This window comes from Thunnus thynnus, chromosome 18 (assembly GCF_963924715.1).
Source record: "Thunnus thynnus chromosome 18, fThuThy2.1, whole genome shotgun sequence".
Taxonomy (NCBI): Eukaryota; Metazoa; Chordata; class Actinopteri; order Scombriformes; family Scombridae; genus Thunnus; species Thunnus thynnus.
The window spans coordinates 5,089,102-5,104,057 of NC_089534.1; the positions used below are offsets into that span (position 1 = coordinate 5,089,102).

Here is a 14,956-nt window from a genome sequence, read left to right on the forward strand (position 1 = left end):
AGAGAAATATTTCTAAATGTCATTTGTAGATTTGTATTTTTGATGCTTCCTGTAGCAACATACACTTAGCACCAGAGTTCTCAGTTCAGTTCAAATATTGAACTATATTGTACAAATATTGTAATGAAGCAGTGATAAATGTAACATTTTCCAGTTAAAAAAGCACAAGTGCTGTATATACTGTATTTCTCTCATCTTTTAACTGCAGGAGTTTGAACAGTGAAAAATGTTTTTAATGTTTTAGACTTTGCAGTTTTGTTGAGGTTCATCATCGTGTCTGTGGGTTTAGCAGCTCTCTCAATAACTGTTGTGTCAGTCAACATATGGACCAGAACTAAAGGTGAGAACATTCACAGAACTTTTATAAACAAGAAGTTTCGATGATTCTGGATTTTTACTGATGAAGCTAAACTCGACTCTGTTTTTGTGTTTTCAGGGAACAAAACACAGATGGATGACAATGCTGTGAGTTTTAAAACTGAATATTCAAATGTTTATGTTTGTGGTAGTTCACTATTTACTGTGATTCTGTAAATACAATAAGAATAAACAGTGTTGACTGTATTAGTCTGAAACAAAGGTTGTTAATTTGTTCTATTTAATCTCAGAATCTCAGGTATGTTGTGTTGTTTTTCACAGGTGCATAATGATGAAGATGAAGATGAAGGTACGGTGAACTATGAAAACGTTGGAGAACCTTCTGCTTCTGTCAGACTCCACTGATCAACAACTTTCACACCAACATCAAGTCACCAGAGTCCACCGCAGTTAAATAACATTTCATCAGATTTTACAGAGTAGTTTAGACAAAAAAGATCATTTTGTGTTGTGATGGGTTTAGGTGAGTGATTCTTTTTTAAACTACAGCACTTGTCAAACTTTTCATCTTTTAAAAAAATGTTTAATTCTTACTTATTGCTTTTTACATGTTTGTTTGTTTCAGTTTTATCATTATTTAGTAGCTCAGACTAATTCATTATTGGCCTCTCTGTCAGAGTTTATTGATTTCTTTATTAAGCCATATGTTGTCACTTTACCAGCATATATTAGACATTCCACTGACTTTATTAACAACATTTCATGTCTTACTGACTTATCTGACGATACTCTCTTAGTGACGTTGGATATTGCCAGCCTTTACACAAATATATCACACGACGGTATTTTGGAGGCTTTACACTTTTATCTTTAGAACTGGGACAATACGTCGTTCCGCCTAATTAGTTAATCATTGATTTAGCTACTCTTGTCATGAAGAACAATTATTTTTACTTTAATGGAGATTTGTATTTACAAGTGTCTGGGATGAGCATGGGGTCTATTTGTTTGCCTAATTATGCCAATCTGTTTGTTGGTTTTTTAAGAGAAATCATGAATTGCATTAATTTTTTCACGTTACTTACAGTGCAGAAAAGGTTCATTTTTGGATATGTGGGTCATAAAAAACAAGTGCACAGTATCCACTACCTTATAGCGTAAGGAAACAGACAAGAATACTCTTTTGTTAGCAAGCAGTTTTCATCCCACCTCACTCAAGAGAGGTCGTTCCAAAAGTCAATATTTTAGACTCTGAAGAATATGCAATACTACTGAAGATTTTATGAAACAAGCTGATGATTTGTCCAGCGTGGGTATCCTACTGAATGGATAATAAGGTTTAAGGTTTATGAAACAGCATTGAGAAAACCCTGCTGGCAACTGTTGAGAAAAAGTGAGAAAAAGAGAAAAGAGATTTGTTGTAACTTGTATTACCTCCTATTCTCCCCACTCACATGCCATAAAATCAGTTTTTAGAAAACACTGGCATATTTTAAAATCGGACCCTGAACTAGCCCCGATTTCTTAAAGATCTGCCACTTTTTGTGTACAAATGGGGGGAAAACTTGAGAGACCTACTGGTCCATGCTGATTTTGCACATCACAAGTCTACGCAACCTACACAACCAAAGCTTTTATGCCCCCAACCAGATGGTTACTACTGTTGTGGTAGCTGTGCACACTGCAATAATACTTACAAAACTAACAGCTTTTGTCGTCCTCACACGAATAAAAAGTGTCAGTAATTATGCTTCCACACATGTTGAATACATGCTACATTGTCCATGTGGTCTAGTGTATGTAGGCAAAACCAACTGAAAGCTGAAACAACGTATAAGTGAACATAAAAGTGCTAAACGTAAGAATGACAGAGATTATCCTGTAGCTGTACAGTTCAATGATGCAAAACATGACATTTCAACTTAATGTTTTTGTGGCATTGAAGAAGTCAGCCTACTGTGTAGAGGGGTGATCATGACTTATATTATATTATATTATTTATATATATATATATATATATATATATATATATATATATATATATATATATATATATATATATATATATATATATATATATATATAATATTATTATTTTTTTGTCTCTTCACCTTTCTTGTCCAGGGACAGATTCTAGGTGACAGTTTTTTCAAGCTCCAACCAGATTTGAATTAGAGATTGAAAATACTGTGTATGTTTATCTTTTGAATGGTAGGTTTTCTTTGTCGTGACTGTGTGCATTTTAAACTATGTATAATGTGCATTTTGTATTTCTTTGTCTATTTATACCTTCGGTATAGAGAGCCATGATGTGATTTTGTATGATGATTGATTAAATGAGTGATGTCATTCTGTTGTGTGACCTGATTGGTCCATGTGGGTCAACCAACCTTTTTAAGATGGTCTCTCCTTTTGTCTTGTGATATAACCTGATGAAGGTCTGTGTACAGAGACGTTTTTCTAAATAAATCTCCTCTAATTGCAACTACAGAAGACAGTGTGCAGGAGTTCTTTGTTCTGTCATTAGTTGTACAGAAAAAGTTATTTTTCAGTAATTGTCATTTTGGATTGTTTTGAACATGTTTGCTGAAAGTGACATATGTATGCGTGTGTTCATATATATATATATATATATATATATATATATATATATATATATATATATATATATATATATATATATACACACACACACATGTCACTTTCTTAAAAATAAATATAATTGATTGATTTTTTCAGTGCAACCTTGTGTATTTCCCTTCATTTGTCACAGCCTGAGACCCTCAACATAACTGTCAGAAGGCAAACTGAGTAGAGGTGGGATGTGATCATGTGACATCCCTTACTTGGATTGAATAAATGATGTCACCCTTGAGATTCATATTTTAAAGAGCTGAATGACTGAAAACTGTTTGTAAATCTAAAGAGGTTGTAAATCTAGTAAAAATGAACATTTTTAGTTTAGTGCATTATTTTAGAGTTAAAGATTAAAGCAAATACACATACATCACATACTCTTCTTGTTGCTGTTGTTTTGTGTGTAAGGCTACTGAACATGTGCGAGAATGTGGTTGTGGTTGGACAAGCAAGTGAAGCTCTGTCAACGAAACCGCGTTCCTGCACATGCTCAGTGACGTCTGCCTTGAGAACTACTCTCTGGAGACTGGAAACAAAACATGACTGAACATAAGGACACTGATAAGGTGATGTTAAACTGCTCTGTGTCGACATATGAACAGTGTAGACAGACAGTGAAGTGGGTGTATGAGGGTAATTATTGGGATGTGAACACTCAGCACATGAAGGAGTCACAGTCTTCTTGCTTTGTCACTGTGACGTTTACAACTTCCCATCTTGCTGAGACGTCAAAGTATTCTTTGATAAAAGAAGTATAAAAGATTTCTCATTTTTTTTTGTTCTTTAGTTGAAATGTCAACTTTTAAAATGCATCTGTACATGTTTGAGCTGAAATCTGATCTGAAATATCTGAAAGACTACGGAATGAACGGTTGTTTGTGTAAATGTGTGAATGATGTGATGTCAGTTTGATGGGGAAGTAGAAGTAACTCTGCAAATGGAGCATTCATTACAGGCTGACTTTTGACTTTCAGGGAATATTTCTGCATATGTTCACCTCATGTTCTGGAACTTTAATTATATTAAACATAGACGTCTGACATTATAACAGTATATACTTGATTTTGTACGTATTTGTTCTGCAAATTATGACATGATGACTTTTAGCCTAATTTCCTTCTTTGAGAGAGAATAAAATAAGATTAGAAGAGAGAGTCAGTATAAATCCACATGTTACTGAGCAGCCATCATGTTGTCTTCACTGTGTAGGCTGATCCTGAAGATGGTGTTTCCTACGTCTCCATCAGCTTCACCAAGAAGACCAACAGTAAAGCCCAGGTAAGCTGAGTGTTTGGTTACACTGGTGTTGTTGCTGAATGAAGAAAAAAGTTTTGTCAGGAAGGAGAAAAGAAAAGAATATTTATTTTATTTTAGTTATTAAATCGAAGCAAAATGATGACTTTCAGATCCCTCAGCTCCTGTCGAGTTATGTTGTTATGCTTTTTCATGTCATTATGTGTAATTTATGTGTGATGCTGTTTCCCTTTTGTTTCCCAGGTTGGTGGTGATGGTGATGATGAAGGTGATGCAGTGACCTACAGCACTGTGAAAGCTTCCTCCTCTTCTGCTGGAGCCTCCACTGATCCCAGTAACCTCTATGCTACCATCAACTAACCCAACAAATAACAGACCACAGTGTTCATATCATTACATTTAAGCAGAACTGACTGTGCTTGACACATGAAGGGAAAGACAAAAAAAAAGCATTTTAGGTTTTTTCAGTATAATAATGATTCACTGTTGGACTGTTGTTCTGGACTTTTTGTCCAGAAAGGGATGTAGTAAGTTAAGATATCCTTAATGAACTCACCATCAGGCACTTAATTGAGCTCAGTGATGGTTGTACTAGTGTTGAGTGAAAGTTAAAATCTTAATTTTCACTGCTATTATATGTCTTCTGATTGTTTTTTTCTCTTTAAGCATGTATCTAATGTTGTTTAATGAGTGTTATAATGTATGTCTCTGTTCAGTTTGCTTTGTTGTGGTACAAAAGTGACAAAAGGCAAACTGAGCAGAGATGTGATCATGTGACATCCCTTACTTGGACTGAATAAATGGTGTCACCCTTGAGAGTCAAATATTAAACATCCAAATGAGTAGAAAATGTAATAAATCTGAAAGGGTTGTAGATCTATTGTACAGTTTTACAGTTGAAATTCCATTTATGTTTCATGCTTCTTTCAGACTATTTTAGAAATTAACATTTGTGTTTGATGTATTATTATAGAGTGAAAGATAAAGATCAATACACACACATACATCACACACTCTTCTTGTTGCTGTTGTTTTGTGTGTAAGGCCACTGAGCATGTGTGAGAATGTGGTTGTGATATGTAGCATGACAAGCTAGTGAAGCTCAGTCAACAAAACCGCGTTCCTGCACATGCTCAGTGGCGTCTGCCTTGAAAACTACTCTCTAGAGACTGGAGACAAAATAAGTAACCACTAAGTAGGTTATTAGTGATGACTGATTTACATACACACTTCTGGGACAAGCACAGACCAGTAAGCACACCAGTTATCATCAGAAACGTACTGCTGGGGTCTCAGTGGTGATTTTCTGTGATGAAAGTAGTCTCTTTGTCTGGTGTCTTGATAAAGTTTGGCCTGTCTGTTACTGTGAGCCTCATGTGGTTGTGGTGTGTTGAGGCTAAAACCTCCAGAGCTCTGCTGCTGTTGTAGCCACATTCTCACCAAAACACTTCCTGTTCAGTTCTCAGGAACATTTACTTCAAAGATACAAAGAGGAACTAACAGGTCTCAGACCACTAAAACATCATCTTATCTGTTCTTTCCCAGCTGCTGCAATATCACCATGTTGCAACATGTTGAGCATCAAAAGTCAAAGTTTGACTCTTCACCTGTCTGTTCATGTGTGCTGTCAATCATCAACATGAATCCTGTCACGACAGAATCCTAATTCTGTTTGAAAACATACTTTATACTACTTTTTACTTATTGACATTGCAGTTATGTGGTATGTTCTTAACCACTATTGGGGTGCTGTTGGCTAATTATTAAAGGGAAATCATTTGTCTTTGAATGCAAATACTGGTCCTGTGCACAGGATGTGAGAGAACAATGTCTTTACATTTTAAAAGCATTATATGATGAGGTCATGATTATAAACTTTGAAATACAGGAAGTGTGTTGTGGTCTTGGTGGTGGGTGGAGAAGTTCAGCCTTAACTCCTACAATATATAATCCTTTATGTATTTACTCTTGGCCGATTATAATATAAGATTTTATAAAGATTTATAAGATTATATAAGATATTGCAGATGTGAGCGCCAGCCTGCTCGTAAAATACAAAAATTTTAAAATTGAAACAGAAGAGAAGCTAATATGCTCTGCCTACAAGAAGTTGATAACTTGCAAGTGAGAAAGAAGACTGAAGCCACAATGAGGAAGAGACACTTTACTCATGACAGGAAGTAGACAGTGTATTTCTCTGTATGAAGCACTAATAAGGACATTTTGAGAGCTAAGAGCGAGAGAAGAAGACAGAGAGAAAGACAGAGAAGCACGATGGTTGAACTCAGATGGATTAAAATGTCTTTATTTCTGATACTGGGGCTTCAGTTTACAGGTAAGATACAAAAATCTGCATTATTACCAACGATACTTTATTGAATAACTTTCATGTTACTGAGACAATCAAATATGCTGTTTGTTTTTAACATTCACACTATAGTCATATTCTTATTTCAGTTCATTTATCACATTTCTCTCTCAAATTCTCAACAGCAGTAACTGGACAAAATCCCCTCTTCATCACTGTCAGAGATGGAAATAAAGTCACTTTGTCTTGTGAAAATGTGATGACTGATCATCATAAATGTGACAGTGCTACCTGGACCTTCAGTGGTTCAAGAAAGTTCATTGAACTTGGGCAGATTGGTGAAAATGCCAAAGCTAAATCAGACAGACTGAGTGTTACAGTGAACTGTTCTCTGGTTATAAAGAAGGTCACAGTTGAGGATGTTGGTCGTTACTCCTGCAGACAGTTCAAATCAGGACAAAAACAAGGTCAAGACTCTCAGGTTTATCTGTCTGTTGTTACCAGTGAGTATTTACATCATAATGTTTTCAGCTCAAACTGTCTTGTTAGAACAATATACTGAAACATTACAATAATTATGATTACAGTGATGAAGTTAATTTTACTCTTGTTGTCTTTCTCTCACAATATCTCCATCTTCACCAGTGACTGAACATAAGGACACTGATAAGGTGACGTTAAACTGCTCTGTGTCGACATATGGAGAGAGTAGACAGACAGTGAAGTGGGTGTATGAGGGTAATTATTCGGATGTGAGCACTCATCACATGAAGGAGTCACAGTCTTCTTGCTTTGACAATGTGACGTGTACAACTTCCCATCTTTCTGAGACGTCAAAGTATTCTGAGTTATTCAAGTGTAGCGTGACACATATTAACACTGGAAAAGTGCAGCTGTTTGCCTTCAGCCCTCAGTCTTCAGGTGAGAAATCTGCCTCATTTAGTTTCTCTTTTTTGTGTGTAGATAATAATTATGTGGTATCTTTTCACCACAGTTTGTTGTTTTTTTGAGATTTAATTTGTCCAGCTGAGGATGCAAGAAAAGAAACTAAACCCAAAACATCAACACCAATAGGAATAAAGGAAAAAAGCAAATAATTTGAAGCAAATGTAACAGCATCTGCATGAAAATACAACACACAAACAACGTTCTTTTGTTCCAGTTCATCTCTCTGTCTGTTGTTCTTTTTTCATATGTTCAGGTGAGGACACTAAAAGAGCTGCGACAACAAAATCAACACCAACAAAATCAACAACAACAATGGGACAGAGCACAAAGGCAACGATGAACCAAACCGCACCTAAAACCACTGATACTCCAACAAAACAACAAAGTAGAGACTTAATAACTTGTATCTCTCTTTCTCTCTTTTGATCAGGATTTTGATCAGAACTGAACTATGCAGTCAAAATGTTTCTAATATTTTCCAGATTGGGCAAAGTTCATCATTATGGCTGTGGGTTTAGCATCACTCTTAATAATTGTTTTGGTGATCATCAGATGGAAGAAAACTAAAGGTGAGAACACTGACAGATGAAACTTTCATAAACAAGACGTTTTGATAAACCTGGATTTTCACTGTGGAAGCTAAAGTCGATTCTTTTGTCTTTTCAGGGAAGAAAACACAGATGGATGAAAACATTGTGAGTTCACAAACTGAATTATTAAATGTTTATACAGTTATGACTTTTCAGAGAAAAACAGTGTTTATGGTATGTTGTTTTAAAGGACACATATTCAGCACATTTATAGGTCTGTATTTATATTCTGGGGCTCTACTGGAATATCTTTGCATGATTTACAGTTAAAAACTCCTTATTTATCTTATACTGGTCCTTTATGCAGCCCCTCAGTTCAGCCTCTGTCTGAAACAGGCTGTTTTAGCTCCTGTCTCTTTAAGACCCGCCTCCTGATGAACCCACTCTGTTCTGATTGGTAAGCTTCAGGAAGCTTCATCCGGCTCCACAGACTACGTAAACAAACAGTAGTGGTCAGATTTCACGTCTTTTTCTTGTTCTTTACTTTAAATGTCAACTTTTCAAATACATTTGTACATGTTTGAGCTTAAATCTGATCCAAAGTATCAGAAAGACTACGGAACGGACGGCTGTTTGTGTGAATATGTGAATGATGTGACATCAGTTTGATGGGGAAGTAGAAGTAACTCTGCAAATGGAGCATTCATTACAGGCTGACTTTTGAATTTCAGGGAATATTTCTGCATATGTTCACCTCATGTTCTGGAACTTTAATTATATTAAACATAGACATCTGACATTATAACAGTATATACTTGATTTTGTACGTATTTGTTCTGCAAAATATGACATGATGACTTTTAGCCTGATTTCCTTCTTTGAGAGAGAATAAAATAAGATTAGAAGAGAGAGTCAGTATAAATCCACATGTTACTGAGCAGCCATCATGTTGTCTTCACTGTGTAGGCTGATCCTGAAGATGGTGTTTCCTACGTCTCCATCAGCTTCACCAAGAAGACCAACAGTAAAGCCCGGGTAAGCTGAGTGTTTGGTTACACTGGTGTTGTTGCTGAATGAAGGAAAAAGTTTTGTTAGGAAGGAGAAAAGAAAAGAATATTTATTTTATTTCAGTTATTAAATCGAAGCAAAATGATGACTTTCAGATCTCTCAGCTCCTGTTGAGTTATGTTGTTATGCTTTTTCATGTCATTATGTGTAATTTATGTGTGATGCTGTTTCTCTTTTGTTTCCCAGGTCGGTGGTGATGGTGATGATGAAGGTGATGCAGTGACCTACAGCACTGTGAAAGCTTCCTCCTCTTCTGCTGGAGCCTCCACTGATCCCAGTAACCTCTACGCTACCATCAACTAACCCAACAAATAAGAGACCACAGTGTTCATATCATTACATTTAATTTATAACTGATTAGTTGAAGCTTTCTGATTAGAAAAAATAGTTTTTATTCCCAGAATATCAGCCAATTACCCTTTACTTCATAATAGAGACTGTATCTCTGTGGGGATTTTGTCTATACTGTCCAAACTTTATAGAGATTTTATCCTGATAATCAGTTATTTTTTTCAGTATATTAATGATTCACTGTTGGATATGACTTAAACATCTTTTCTCTTCTTTGTTGTTTTTCTGTAAATAGTTTTTTGTCCAGAAAGGGATGTAGTGAGTTCTGATATCCTTAATGAACTCACTATCAGGCTCTTTATTGAGCACAGTGATGGCTGTACTAGTGTTGAAAGTTAAAATCTTAATTCTCACTGCTATTTTATTTCTTATTATTATTTTTTTCTCTTTAAACATGTATCTGATATTGTTTAGAGTGTTATAATTTATGTCTCTGTTCAGTTTATCTTGTTGTAGTAAAACAGTGTTGTGATGGCCCTCTGGCTTTGCCATGGCCCTGAGGTTTGTGTTTTGCCCTGCGGCTGCTGTGTGTCAGAGACTGTATTAGTGCAACTGGGTGCACCTGACCAGTCCATCCAGGATGTATTTAGGATCAGCCATCCTCACTCCTTCCTTCTGTCACTTCATGTTTTCTTTTGCTTGTTTGGTTTTGTTGCACTTCTCTTTAGTTCACACCATACAAGACTACACATTCACACATCCACTCACCAACATCACTGATCTACTGACTGAACATTTCATATATTTGATTAATATATTTTGTTGCAATTTCTTAAAATAAATGTAACTGATTGATTTTTTCTGTACAACCTTGTGTATTTCTCTTCATTTGTCACAGCCTGAGACCCTCAACATAACTGTCAAAAGGCAAACTGAGCAGAAGTGGGATGTGATCATGTGACATCCCTTACTTGGACTGAATAAATAGCGTTACCCTTGAGTCTTATTTTAAAGAGCTGAATGAGTGAAAACTGTAAGAAATTTAAATACGTTGTAGATCTAGTAAAAGTTAACATTTTTAGTTTGGTGCATGATTTTAGAGTTAAAGATTATACATACATACATCACACACTCTTCTTGTTGCTGTTTATGTGTGTAAGGCCACTGAGCATGTGTGGGAATGCGATTCTGTTTGCAGTGCTTTGCTAGAATATCACAACGTCTTGAAATGTAAATAACTTTAGTTTAAAGTCAAGTATATGTTGCACAACAAGCTAGTGAAGCTCTGTAAACAAAACAATGTTCCTGCACATGCTCAGTGGCGTCTGCCTTACACAGAGCTCTCCTACTGGAGACAAAATAAGTAACCACTAAGTAGGTTATTAGTGATGACTGATTTACATACACACTTCTGGGACAAGCACAGACCAGTAAGCACACCAGTTATCATCAGAAACGTACTGCTGGGGTCTCAGTGGTGATTTTCTGTGATGAAAGTAGTCTCTTTGTCTGGTGTCTTGATAAAGTTTGGCCTGTCTGTTACTGTGAGCCTCTTGTGGTTGTGGTGTGTTGAGGCTAAAAACCTCCAGAGCTCTGCTGCTGTTGTAGCCACATTCTCACCAAAACACTTCCTGTTCAGTTCTCAGGAACATTTACTTCAAAGATACAAAGAGGAACTAACAGGTCTCAGACCACTAAAACATCATCTTATCTGTTCTTTCCCAGCTGCCGCAGTATCACCATGTTGCGCCATGTTGAGCTTCAAGAGTCAAAGTTTGGCTCTTCATCTGTCTGTTCATGTGTGCTGTCAATCATCAACATGAATCCTGTCATGACAGAATCCTAATTCAGTTTGAAAACATCCTTTATACTACTTTTTACTTATCGACATTGCAGTTATGTGGTATGTTCTTAACCACTATTGGGGTGCTGTTGGCTAATTATTAAAGGGAAATAATTTGTCTTTGAATACAAATACTGGTCCTGTGCACAGGATGTGAGAAAACAATGTCTTTACATTTTAAAAGCATTATATGATGAGGTCATTATTGTAAACTTTGAAATACAGGAAGTGTGTTGTGGTCTTGGTGGTGGGTGGAGAAGTTTAGCCTTAACTCCTACAATATATAATCCTTTATGTATTTACTCTTGGCTGTTTATAATATAAGATATTTTATGGATTTCTAAGATTATATAAGATACTGCAGATGTGAACGCCAGCCTGCTCGTAAAATACAAAAATGTTAAAATTGAAACAGAAGAGAAGCTAATATGCTCCACCTACAAGAAGTTGATAACTTAGAAGTGAGAAAAACAGACTGAAGCCACAACAATGAGGAAAAGACACTTTACTCATGACAGGAAGTAGACAGTGTATTTCTCTGTATGAAACACTAATAAGGACATTTTGAGAGCTAAGAGCAAGAGAAGAAGACAGAGAGAAAGACAGAGAAGCACGATGGTTGAACTCAGATGGATTAAAATGTCTTTATTTCTGATAGTGGGGCTTCAGTTTACAGGTAAGATACAAAAATCTGCATTATTACCAACGATACTTTATTGAATTACTTTACCTTCAGCCCTCAGTCTTCAGGTGAGAAATCTGCTTCATTTAGTTTCTCTTTTTTGTGTGTAGGTGATAATTATGTGGTATCTTTTCACCACAGTTTGTTGGTTTTTTGAGATTTAATTTGTTCAGCTGAGGATGCAAGAAAAGAAACAAAACCCAAAACATCAACACTAATAGGAATAAAGGAGAAAAGCAAATAATTAGAGCCAAACTCAACAGCATCTGCATGAAAATACAACACACAAACAACGTTCTTTTGTTCCAGTTCATCTCTCTGACTGTCTCTTGTTCTTTTCTCATATGTTAAGGTGAGGACACTAAAAGAGCTGCAACAACTACATCAACACCAACAAAATCAACAAAATCAACACCAATAACAAAATCACAAACACAAACAATGAAATCAACAACAGCAACAAAATTACCAACAACTACATCAACATCAACAATGAAATTAACAACAGCAACAATGGGACAGAGCACAAAGGCAAAGATGAACCAAACAGCACCTAAAACCACTGTTACTCCAACAAAACAACCAGGTAGAGACTTAATAACTTGTATCTCTCTCTTTCTCTCTTTTGATCAGGATTTTGATCAGAACTGAACTATGCAGTCAAAATGTTTCTAATATTTTCCAGATTGGGCAAAGTTCATCATTGTGGCTGTGGGTTTAGCATCACTCTTAATAATTGTTTTGGTGATCATCAGATGGAAGAAAACTAAAGGTGAGAACACTGACAGATGAAACTTTCATAAACAAGACATTTTGATAAACCTGGATTTTCACTGTGGAAGCTAAAGTCGATTCTTTTGTCTTTTCAGGGAAGAAAACACAGATGGATGAAAACATTGTGAGTTCACAAACTGAATTATTAAATGTTTATACAGTTATGACTTTTCAGAGAAAAACAGTGTTTATGGTATGTTGTTTTAAAGGAGACATATTCAGCACATTTCCAGGTCTATATTTATATTCTGGGGCTCTACTGGACTATCTTTGCATGATTTAAAGTTAAAAACTCCTTATTTATCTTCTACTGGTCCTTTATGCAGCCCCTCAGTTCAGCCTCTGTCTGAAACAGGCTGTTTTAGGTCCTGTCTCTTTAAGACCCGCCTCCTGATGAGCCCACTCTGTTCTGATTGGTCAGATTCAGGAAGCTTCGTCCGGCTCCACAGACTACGTAAACAAACAGTAGTGGTCAGATTTCACATCTTTTCTTGTTCTTTAGTTGAAATGTCAACTTTTAAAATACATCTGTACATGTTTGAGCTGAAATCTGATCTGAAATATCTGAAAGACTACGGAACGGACGGCTGTTTGTGTGAATATGTGAATGATGTGACATCAGTTTAATGGGGAAGTAGAAGTAACTCTGCAAATGGAGCATTCATTACAGGCTGACTTTTGACTTTCAGGGAATATTTCTGCATATGTTCACCTCATGTTCTGGAACTTTAATTATATTAAACATAGACGTCTGACATTATAACAGTATATACTCTATTTTGTACGTATTTGTTCCGCAAAATATGACATGATGACTTTTAGCCTAATTTCCTTCTTTGAGAGAGAATAAAATAAGATTAGAAGAGAGAGTCAGTATAAATCCACATGTTACTGAGCAGCCATCATGTTGTCTTCACTGTGTAGGCTGATCCTGAAGATGGTGTTTCCTACGTCTCCATCAGCTTCACCAAGAAGACCAACAGTAAAGCTCGGGTAAGCTGAGTGTTTGGTTACACTGGTGTTGTTGCTAAATGAAGGAAAAAGTTTTGTCGGGAAGGAGAAAAGAAAAGAATATTTATTTTATTTTAGTTATTAAATAGAAGCAAAATAATGTCTTTCAGATCTCTCAGCTCCTGTTGAGTTATGTTGTTATGCTTTTTCATGTCATTATGTGTAATTTATGTGTGATGCTGTTTCCCTTTTGTTTCCCAGGTTGGTGGTGATGGTGATGATGAAGGTGATGCAGTGACCTACAGCACTGTGAAAGCTTCCTCCTCTTCTGCTGGAGCCTCCACTGATCCCAGCAGCCTCTACACTACCATCAACTAACCCAACAAATAACAGACCACAGTGTTCATATCATTACATTTAAGCAGAACTGAGTGTGCTTGACACATGAAGGGAAAGACAAAAAAAAGCATTTTAGGTTTTTTCAGTATAATAATGATTCACTGTTGGACTGTTGTACTGGACTTTTTGTCCAGAAATGGATGTAGTAAGTTAAGATATCCTTAATGAACTCACTATCAGGCACTTTATTGAGCTCAGTGATGGTTGTACTAGTGTTGAGTGAAAGTTAAAATCTTAATTTTCACTACTATTATATTTCCTCTGGTTGTTTCTTTCTCTTTAAGTATGTATCTGATATTTTTTAGTGTTATAATGTATGTCTCTGTTCAGTTTGCTTTGTTGTGGTACAAAAGTGTCAAAAGGCAAACAAAGCAGAGATGTGATCATGTGACATCCCTTACTTGGACTGAATAAATGGTGTCACCCTTGAGAGTCAAATATTAAACATCCAAATGAGTAGAAAATATAATAAATCTAAAAGGGTTGTAGATCTATTGTACAGTTTTACAGTTGAAATTCCATTTATGTTTCATGCTTCTTTCAGACTATTTTAGAAATTAACATTTGTGTTTGATGTATTATTATAGAGTGAAAGATAAAGACAGATACACACACATATATCACACACTCTTCTTGTTGCTGTTGTTTTGTGTGTAAGGCCACTGAGCATGTGTGAGAATGTGGTTGTGATATGTAGCATGACAAGCTAGTGAAGCTCAGTCAGCAAAACCACGTTCCTGCACATGCTCAGTGGCGTCTGCCTTGAAAACTACTCTCTGGAGACTGGAGACAAAATAAGTAACCACTAAGTAGGTTATTAGTGATGACTGATTTACATACACACTTCTGGGACAAGCACAAACCAGCAAGCACACCAGTTATCATCAGAAACATACTGCTGGGGTCTCAGTGGTGATTTTCTGTGATGAAAGTGGTCTCTTTGTCTGGTGACT

At 36.1% G+C, this 14,956-nt stretch overlaps 1 long non-coding RNA gene across 1 annotated transcript; it reads left to right on the forward strand.

Annotated features, from left to right (window-relative positions):
- Window positions 1–6,848: 6,848 nt before the first annotated feature.
- LOC137169798 (uncharacterized) lies at window positions 6,849–7,844 on the forward strand. The gene is made up of 3 exons (XR_010924542.1): window positions 6,849–7,020; window positions 7,163–7,438; window positions 7,719–7,844. It is a non-coding gene; the product is annotated as an uncharacterized lncRNA (long non-coding RNA).
- The last annotated feature ends 7,112 nt before the right edge of the window (window positions 7,845–14,956 follow it).